This window comes from Ptychodera flava, chromosome 7 (genome assembly GCF_041260155.1).
Source record: "Ptychodera flava strain L36383 chromosome 7, AS_Pfla_20210202, whole genome shotgun sequence".
NCBI classification, from domain to species: Eukaryota; Metazoa; Hemichordata; class Enteropneusta; family Ptychoderidae; genus Ptychodera; species Ptychodera flava.
In genome coordinates this window covers 7778620-7790169 of record NC_091934.1, presented here as the reverse complement: position 1 = coordinate 7790169, position 11550 = coordinate 7778620, and positions in this window count along the sequence as shown.

Here is an 11550-nt window from a genome sequence, read left to right as displayed (position 1 = left end):
TATGTCATCGAGTCAAGGGAAATCTCATTGCTTGAGATGTTATGATATAATTAACTGTTAATTTGGTGACTATTTTCATCATTTTGTAGTCTGACATTACTGTGAACTGGTTTGGTTGGAATGATGATGTATCGGGAATCAAGGTGTTCGAAATCGATGTCCTGGCAACCTCGTCGGAAGGCGACACTCTCAAGTGTTCACATCAAGATGAAAATACAAGGCAATGTGACAACGACGCAAGCACTCAATCTTGTTCTTTAGCATTGACAAACTCAGGTACAAACTGATAATAGCCATTGCCTTTACTGTGTACTTTTATGAAAAACAAATGGTACAATATGGCAGACGTTAAGTAACCAATGATATTGAACCATTGAGAGAAAGATCACGACTGTTACTGTGGCCGAAAACGACGCTATCACTCTTCAGATTGCCATTTCCTTCTTCGGGTTTGATCTACGTTCTGCAGATTTGATATTCGCTTTCCAGATTTGAGCTATGCTCTCTATATTGGAGCTGCACTCTGCAGATTTGAACTACTCTTTGTAGATTTGAACTACGCTTTGCAAATTTGAGCCACGCCTTACAAATTTGACTTACGGTCTACAAATTTGAACTTCACTTTGCAAATTTGAGCCACGCCTTACAAATTTGACTTACGGTCTACAAATTTGAACTTCACTTTGCAAATTTGAGCCACGCCTTACAAATTTGACTTACGGTCTACAAATTTGAACTTCACTTTGCAAATTTGAGCCACGCCTCACAATTTGACTTACGGTCTACAAATTTGAACTTCACTTTGCAAATTTGAGCCGCGCTCTACAAATTTGACTTACGGTCTACAAATTTGAACTTCACTTTGCAAATTTGAGCCACGCTCTACAAATTTGACTTACGGTCTACAAATTTGAACTTCACTTTGCAAATTTGAGCCACGCCTTACAAATTTGACTTACGGTCTACAAATTTGAACTTCACTTTGCAAATTTGAGCCACGCCTTACAAATTTGACTTACGGTCTACAAATTTGAACTTCACTTTGCAAATTTGAGCCACGCCTTACAATTTGACTTACGGTCTACAAATTTGAACTTCACTTTGCAAATTTGAGCCACGCTCTACAAATTTGACTTACGGTCTACAAATTGAACTTCACTTTGCAGATTTGAGCCGCGCTCTACAAATTTGACTTACGGTCTACAAATTTGAACTTCACTTTGCAAATTTGAGTCGCGCTCTGCAGATTTGAGCTGCGCTCTAAAAGTAAGAATTACGCTTTGCAGATTATAACCACGTCTAATGTCTGCATATTGACTTCGGATAGGACGAATCGCATAACATCATATTGATAACAGGTGGCAATATCGGATAGTATCACAAAATTGATCTGCATGTACAAATCAACGATGATTACTTATCATTGTTGTACTGAGTGCGATGATCGGTACTGGCTGTGCTTAATAATGACAAAACTATATGTTTAGACGCAATAAGCCAAATTCATGTGCCAATTTGTTTCTTCTAGTTTAACATCGGGGGAAGAGGCTGCAGGTGACGCACAGATTCAGCATCTTTATAGTCGTCATTTAACTGTTCCAAAACAATATAAATAATCAAGCTGTATTTTTACAGGTGTTTATTGTGTCTTGTTGACTGTCGAAGATATTGCTGGAAACTACATATACACGATGCGTTACCTGCTGTTTGACCATGACTCGAGAATGGAGATACATGACAGGTTTCCGTTATGGGTAGCATCGGCGGCGGCAGATACAAACTACGAATGGCAGACAAATAGTCAACATACGGTGAGCTATTTCGGCACAAATAAACACGCAAAGTCACCTCTCCTTACTTTGGAAATCAGTGAGCTCTTGAGAGTAATTTCAATGACAACTATATAAAAATATAGTCCTAGGATAATGATTCATAATACTTTTTAATTTTTTTGTCTGTAATACTTTTTTCTTTTGGATGTTCTCCTTAGATTTGTGTTAGAGAATTGCTGTGGCATGAGGCAACTCTTCGCAGTTAACATAAATAACTCAAATGCCAGACTCACGAATGATTCATTTTCAAAGAATAAATTTGCAGACTTTATTGAGATGGACTGCTATCTTTGAGAATCCTATATGTCAAGTAGATAGCTTTTTTATGTTCTCATTCCTGACATCACTGTGCTCTATTCAAGGTGTACATACCTATAATATAGCTCCACCACTTGTGACATTTAGAATGTGAAGCATATTCTGTCTAAAGATTACAGACGTGCATGTAAATTAAGCTAAGACCTTTCAATGTATGTATATATACTTCGTCGTCCATAGATAAACGTTAAATGGTATGGCCATTTCCTTAATAAGAAACACAACCTTGGAGGGTATCTCAAACCCATAAGTGGGTATTATCTCCATGTGCCCGGTATTACGACCAGTTAACAGGCCAGCCTCCGCTGTCCAGATCGCGTGAAGGTATACCTAACACTAATGGTACGGTTGAATTCTTCATTGCTTATGAGAAAGACAATCAAGGAGGCAGGACATTACAGAATGCATCTCCTAACTTGATATCGAAGGGAGACCTGGTAAGTATTTGTCTCTTAAACATCTGCATTATCACATTGCCAATTCTCAAATTCTAGAGTTGATCGTACATACAAATATATTTGTTTACTCTGACAATGTATTTTTCATTATATAACACTCACAAGTAGTTTTAATATCAATTGTATTATCGTATTGTTATAATAATTATAAGAAGGTAGTGTTAAAACAATATTAATATGAACACAAAGAATATTATTTTCTGTGTTCAGTTTATTATTCAACTACTTTCTCAAACATAGTCTTCTACTAATTATGATATTTCAATTTTAAAGAAGAATTGAAAGAGATTACTTTAATTCCGACGTATACAGGTGACATTTGACAGCATCACTTCCTGTGCAAACATTACCTTTAATTAGTATCCCGTCTGACACAAGCTATTGTGAACTTCTTATCTGATGGTACAACTTGAAAATAGTCCCAGGCCTTTTATAAGCCAAGTTGTGGTCAGAAATGTGCATGTTATAGGATGCAACTGTAGGAAGAATGATTTCTTCCTTCTCGTGACTGTCAAAAAATTACCAATCCTGACCAGGTCTACCTATGTCTATGAATAGCACTTCCTTGACGATGTATGTTTTAATGCTTGACCTAATAACAAATATATTTATTTTAATAAACATATCCTTCATCGTCCAGGTAACGTGTCAAACTCATCTAAGTATACAGTCACCTGTAATCTCAATATGCCCATACATGGTCAAAGGGGCGTTCCTTGGCTTCAAAATGCTCATGTGAGGGCGCTGTTTTTAAAAAGCGGCCACCCGCACAAAATTTGTGATTGGTTAGATTTTCTCTTTCCATGGTAACTGTGGCAAAATCGGAACAGGTGACAGTATACCTTTAACGCCAATCAGGCGATGTTGTCATAATTCATAGCATTAGGAAGACATAAATGTGATCACCTAACAAACTGAAATTTCCATTTTCCCCTTAAGATTGAGGAACTTAATATCAACATACATGTCGTGGATGGCGACACTGTCAAAACGTGGGTAAAAGCGGTTGACGTGATGGGAAATGAAATAGAAGACAGTGTGATGACACATATTGATTCGTCTGCTCCTGTAATTAATGATATATATTTGACAAAGGACGGGATTGACTTCCTTGCTGTTCATAATTCAAAGGAACTTTTCAAAATGTGGTAAATAAATGTTATTTGTTTTGTAAATCTAGAGATATATCCCTATTCATGGCTTTGAAACATCCCATAGTAGCCTCTCTTTTACAAAAGTCTTGGCAATTTGCAAATCCAAAACAACCGAGAAAGATTTTTGCGAGGCGAACTCTACGTCATATGAATATAAGCATAATAACGGGGGTTCAGTTGAGTTGTCTATCATTTCTATGCGGACAAAAGTTATTTTCCTACTGAATACATATGAAAATAAGAGTTGTCATATTGACAGACCGTTAACAAGTTGTGCCTGTTTTTAACCTTGGTGATTTTTGGACTATAATCAGTTCGACAGTTGACAGTTTTCCTTCATGCAAGTTTTTGTGTCTCTTCAAAAGAAGCGTCATAGGTCGTAAAATTGATCCCAAAATCAGCTCACCTTTATTGACGCTTGAGCAATGTGACGAAGTAGTTGCGGTCGGCGAGTGGGTCAATTGGTTTACTACTTGCCATTGGAGGTAGCTAACACATCTGTACCAAAGTTACCCTGTACTTGTGACCGTGCATGTACTTGCATTACAGTGTCGTCTTCGAGACCTTTGATGCACACAGTGGCTGAAACAAATTGAATGGAAGTTATATGATGAAATCGATAACAATGTTGTTCATGGTAATGGACACGTTGCAGTGAGACAGGTAATTTCTAAATAAATATTAATTAACAAGGTTTGGCTGGATCGTGTTGAATGACACTCCTCATAGGATTTTGCAAAAGATGCCCATTACTTTTTATAAATATAAGTTAATAAATCAATAAACATCTGTCTTCAGTTCTTCATGTTTCTACTGTTAATGTTTACCAAGTTCCATGTTGCAAATATAGACATTCGTTTCAAAAACCAATTAACGACCGAATTATTTCTATTTTTAGGGGAATCTTGCCAATTGTGGACAAACTCAGTGTGTGTGCATTCCAAAGGGTGATTGCTTTGCCATGGAGTACAACATTACCCTCAGCAATGAATCTCCATTACCTGTCGATGGAAAGCATGACCATGATTACATCATTGCTATCACTGTAACAAACAATGCTTGTTGACTGCTACCAAACATTTTAAGGTCAGTCTGATATAAGAAATAGCCGCCACAGCACTACTGCCAAATAAAGTTTCGACAAGAGAGTTGTTATATCTTAAATAAGTACCAGCTGGGTATAGGAACATACAGTTATCAAAAATTCGAAAACAAAATACTAATTCATTAGTGTATCAATTTATTTATTTATTTATTTATATTTTCGTGATAATTATTTCAGATAACAGTCGACACCAGCCCACCACTTGATGGCCATGTGATTGACAACAGGCCGGGGGAAACTGACCTGGATTATCAACACGGTCTTCAAATCTTTGCCTCATGGGATGGTTTCTTTGATCGAGAGAGTGGTGTTATGAAATATGTTTATTACTTTGGACGTGAATGCCTTGACAGTTCATCAAGTATATCGTTCCCAATCCAAGGGCCAGTAAGTATCATTCAAGCATATGTTGTAAGGAAATATATTAGATACCTTTTGTAATATTTCTGTACTGCTTGTAATGACCTTTGTAATGCTATTATCGCAATCATTTGTATCTGCTTCAAACACAGGAAATTTGTAGGGTAAGATGTGAGCAGATCTTGGCTATATTGCCGCTCTTAATTGTTAAACAAGGCTGATATCATGTTATTGGATGCTGCATGTACTTTTTAAAGATTTGTAGATTATACTGCCACTGCATATTGTTGAATCACTTGCCAGTTAAACGTAATACTTAAGCCTCCATACTTACTGATTTCTTTTGTAGTTCATCAGCACAGTGTCGACGAGTGTGCAATGGATGGCTCCAGGGCCAGGCAAGTATCACTGTACCGTCATCGCATATAATAGAGCACTGGATCCTTCAAACCCTGTTTGTTCAGATGGTGTCACAATTGATGACACTGAACCCACAGTGGAGGAGATTATCATCGATGACGTCTTCGTCAAGCCGGGTTTGGTAAAAGATGTTAATGGCACGGTGTGGTTTATCGATGAACACAGATATCGTTATCGCTTGTCGAACCAAACTGAGGGTTGCAGGTTTGAGTTCATGTGATACAATATTCACAGCTGAAAGTGGCAGATATGATTATTTTGTCCAAATCTTCATATTACTTTTGAACTTAAAGAACGCCATATCTTAACTGAGAGAAAGTAACCATCAAGCCTACTTTTCTTTCCTTACGCCTTTCATTCTTTTCCTTGATAGCATTTTATTGTTTCGTAAACTTTCTGTGAATTTCATCTATTTTCAATTTAATTGGAATTGTAAGCAGTGGTTATGTGCTATCATCATGTCAAAAATTATGTTTTTAAATCTTAACTACGTAAACGCTACTATATTTTCCACAGACAGAGCAGAGCTCGACCATTTGCTTTCTTCCAGGAACAGTGCTTCGTTTGAGGCCAATGTTGAACTATATCCCATGCCACGAATATCGGACTCATCTCAAGTTTCAATGCACGACAGCAAATGTATATCACATGGCGGACTAAAAGGACATGCCTTTTTAAGAAGAGAAAACCTTGTAAGTGATGGCAGACTTTAGCTGACGGAGTACAAAAGATTTTATTTCTACATTAACATTTGAGTAATGTGCTAGGTATTCTATGAGCAGCACCGGGATAGTTTAGCTTACCGAAAGTTACCAGACAGTTGACAGCACAATAATAATATTATCTTCAATATAGATAACCTTTTTGTAAATCAAATTTCAGATTGCCATCAGATGGATTGGAGGTGATGCAGAAAGTGGAATACTTGATTACGAAGTTGGTATTGGAAGCACTTCATCTGGCCTTAACCCTGATGTCCTACCATATACATGGACAAAGAGACACCCAGAGTTTCTTACATATCATCCGAACCTAAGAGAAGGCTTGGAATTTTACATTTTTGTAAAAGTAATCAATAGAGCAGGACTAACAAATGTTCAGGTAAAATAATATTTGACTCCACCACTGTAATCATTATGAGACCTTAATGCTCAAAGAAACAAGATCTGTCTTTCTTTTGTACACAGAGTAAATTAAATGTTTGAGGCCATTTATTGTTGCTGTCGTGCCTCTGAACTTTTTGTCCTCTCCATATCAATAAACCATTTGACAATATATTAATTACCGCATGGTTGGTCATTTGAATGATAGTGTATGTATTTGGACAACAATATATGTGACACTTTGCTATTGTGACACTTTACCGTAGTTTATGTCATCATTAACTTTTACCTGTCAAAAGACAATTGGACCATTACTTGTTGAGGTGTCAGCGCCAATTTTCAATGGCAACATCACGGTGACGTTAGAGAGTGAGGGAGACAAAGAATACTTGGTTGCTAGATGGAGTCCCGACAGTTTCTACGATGACGATCAGCTGAACCAACCTTTGATCTACGAAGTGGCGACAGGTAAAGTAAAATTAGTAAACAGTTACTCCGACAATACTCTGACGATACTCTGGCATTTGGGCTTGTATTTCTACCTAAAGTCTCTCATCCGTTGCTTGATGGTTAAGTACTCTCAAATTCTAATATGATGATGATTAATGATCATGCTGAATATGACTTAAATTAATTTTCAACATGTACATGACTCCAAGCGCATCAGAGTGTTTTCGTATTCTCACTTACCATCAACCAATCGTATCCTAGCATCAGACAAATGTGGATGGAAAATTCGTCAAAGGATTCATTCGAGTGAGCCACGTGCAAAATCCTTACTATGTATTACCGCCAGAGTTATGTAGCAGCTATGGTTGCGGAAAGACCCTAGCAATTCCGATTATGTTCATTTGTCAGTTGTTTTTCAACATTTGTCCTCTCTGTAACTGTATCCTTTTCAGGTGACACTGAAGGAGGGTCAACCTTGATGCCGTTTGTTTCAATATCTGACCTACAAAGCATTCTATGCCAAGTGACAACACCACCATCCTGTGTTGCAATACCAAAAAGCAACCTACATTGGGATCTTCATGGTGAACACGTTTACTTTGTGTCGATCAAAGTATCAAACGTTGCTGGACTAAGCGTCGTTGCGTCTTCCCGGCCATATTATCATCTGGTTCGTCTACCTAGTGAAGGCAACGTGTACGAAACGCCCCTCAAGATGATGCTAATCCATTTGGGGTAAAGTTAGTTTTTTCTGCTTGTAATTTGAGTTCTCACTTGAACGCATATAGAATTTTACATGGGAAGTTGGTCACTTTCTTCTTTACAACCCCCCATGTTTCATATTATCAAAAGCCTGAGAAAGTTACAAGGCGGTTACTGATTGTCACAACTGAAAAAGATACTTTTTGTAATTTTAAAGTGATTACCTTTAATCAAGACACTTTTGCCAAACGCACACAGGTAGAAGAAGATATAGACTTCCAGATGGATGTTGGTAGCATACACTGTCGATGGAATGGATTTTCACATCCTCATCAACATATAAATTATGAATTGGCACTTGGTACAGGCTTGGATTCAGACGACGTCGTCCCATTCCACGGCGTTGGTTCAGATCTATCGTCGTACACATTCATTGGCTTGTCTCTAGCTACATACCAGGTGAGATCTATACACTTTCTACTATCGGCTTTCTTTTGTCTTACTATATCGATGCATATACGCCATGAATGAGGGCAATCGTCTTATCTATCATTACATTGCGGCAAATTGTGGAGAAGGTTACTAAACTTTAACATTAAACATTTGAAGGGAATTATGCTTAGAATTCATATTCTCAATGTATTAAGTAAAATACGTGAATCGGTTACTCTTGAACAACAGTGAAATACTTTCTGAGGAACATCACCGTCACGGTCGTTTTATATTTCATTGGTGTCTTTTGGTTCTTATCTTGTTCAGACGTACTTCGTGATTATCAGGGCTTCATCAGATGTCGGTTCAGTGACGTCATCGTCTGATGGTGTAACCATACTTCTAAATGGTGATGTTTTGACGGATGCTCGTGTTTATGATGGACCGGGGTGTAAAGGAAATAACGGTATTATTTTGAAAATCTTGAGTCATGATCATTATTTCATACTGCAAAGCGCACCCTTATGACTTTAAGACGTCTTTAAATGTTTTCTTGTTGCGTATCAGCTACAGTTTCTTAATCTACTTCATGTAAAAATATCGAGCCGTGGGTGTGTGCTTGTTAAAATATCAGGTTTCCAGCTTGATAACAGAACATTCTTGTCAAGCATACGTGAGGGATGTACTGTTATTGTTGGCAAATTAGTTCTAGTCGATAACGCAATTGAAGTTTCAACAATTATAACGTACGTCGCACATACAGTGGCTGTATGGCCAGGTAGCATGATATATTGTTAACTTCGGGAGAAGACAAAAAACTTATTGATACACGGACAAAAGGGTCAAAAGTTAGAATGCAATCGAGCTTATCTTTGGATCTTTGGACTTTTCCTTAAAACCACCGGTCAACCTGTCCGCAGCCTTTTTTTCACAGAGAACATAACCGGAAATGGTTTACATCATGATTATGACAGACGAGACCGTCTTTGCGTTGAAGACATTGATTTCCAATCTTCTACAAGCACTGTCTACACGCACTGGCTGATTCCAGATCAAATGACTGACTATGTAGCATATGTTGAATGGTCACTACAGAGAAAACAGTACATTAACAGGTATAATATGACATTAACTGAATGTTTTTGTTCCATCTTTAAATAATTGGCCAAGTTCAAAGTACTTGTACATACACATAGCTTATATTTGACAATTGTTAAATTATAGTTTGCAAATTACATCTTGTCTACGATTATCCATGAAATGCATACACCCACTAAATACAATGCCCATCCTTCGGACATAAATACTGGCGTGTACTTCTCTACTCTGCCAATCGTTTCACCTATTGTAAACTTAAATTTACCTGTAGTTCGCGTGTGCGTTGAGTGATTTTGTGTGATAATAAATGTCTAACAGTATAAGCTAAAGTGTTGTCTGAACTATATTAACTTCAAGCATTTTTCCAAAACGATAGTTAATTAATAGGCTCATGCATTATTGTTCTGGCGTTATGTTCCGCATCATACTTGTTAAATCACTTTACAATTTGCTTTTAAAGTGTTTCGGAGTTACTTGTTTTCAAGGGAAAAGGGAAGAGATTCCTTGCCTAATACAAAATTAGAGAGTAGGTGTCCTATAGTGCCTGCTCAAGTTGGCAGTTAATTCTTTATGTAATGTTATTTTAATTATTCTAATAGCTCCACTGTATTATGGGATTCGGTAACACCTTACATCAGACTTCAAAACGCCAGATCCATTCGCCAAGCAGATATATTACTACTTCCCGGACAGCACTATCGTGCCTCTGTAAAATTTTGTTTTTCGGGAGGCTGCTTTGAACCTGTTGCAAGTAATGGATTTTGGGTAACACCTTACCAACCTCTGCCTAAAGGCATTCAGCAAATAAAGTACTCAAAGTAAGTGCATTTATAAAGATTCCTTACATTTTCTTTATCTGCTTCCTTGCATCTAAGCTAACCAAGGATAATTTTAAGGCATCTTTCGTTCTAACCTTGAATTTCCTCCCATTTTATTCGGCTATGTCATTGTTCAGTATGTATGTATGTATGTATGTATGTATGTTATGTATGTATGTATGTATGTATGTATGTATGTATGTATGTATGTATGTATGTATGTATGTATGTATGTATGTATGTATGTATGTATGTATGTATGTATGTATGTATGTATGTATGTATGTATGTATGTATGTATGTGTGTGTGTATGTGTGTGTGTGTATGTGTGTGTATGTATGTATGTATGTATGTATGTATGTATGTATGTATGTATGTATGTATGTATGTATGTATGCTTGTTTGTTTTGCGAATGTACATGCTCAAGTTGAGAATCAATAACTTTGTAATGCTGTTATAGTAACCATGCATAAGTGCGCCTGATATCTATCGTCAACTTATGTCCTGTCCATGACAGTATAACAGATACTATCAGTATTGCCTGGAATAATTTTGAACAAAGGGAACTACAGGAAGATGCAGGACAACCTATGGATTACTACGAATGGAGTCTGACTGTGATTTCCATTGAACGGGACGAAGTACATGATGATGTTTTGTTTCCTTGGCAGCTCATCAACATAACGTTTCATTCTGGTCAGGTAAATTTAACTTCTATTATATAAACAGGGTCCATTGAGAATTTTAGGACTGGGTCTCTCCCAGGATAACAAAAAAGTTTGCACTTCTTATAAATGGTTGGTGAAGAAGGTCACTGTATGTAAATGCAGATTCATTTAAAAATTTCAAGTTGATATTAATTTTGGTGATGTGGAATCTGCTTTGTTACAAGTGTATAAAACAAATAGTATAATAGACGCAATTGTCAGATGTATTGAGTTTTAAACTAACTGACACGCAACTAGGTTATTTACCATACTGAATCGTTTCGTCCTCATATCATTTGAACGAGACTGATCAATGCAATGTTACATATCTAGGGAGATCTTGCAGTTTGCCATGAGTCGCCAAACTACATTTGCTGTACCAGAAGAATAGAAAACGTCTATGTTGTTGCAGTAGATAATGACGACAGTCAATAAAAGGCTAACAGCTGGAGCAATTAATACGAAAATAAAAGCTATCGTAGCTTCAACTTCTAAAAGAGGTTTATGCCAGGATATTTTCATAACATAAAATATTAGAGATCGATGAACAAAAAACAGGATCCTATTTGCAATGCTTGCAGTTAACTTCCC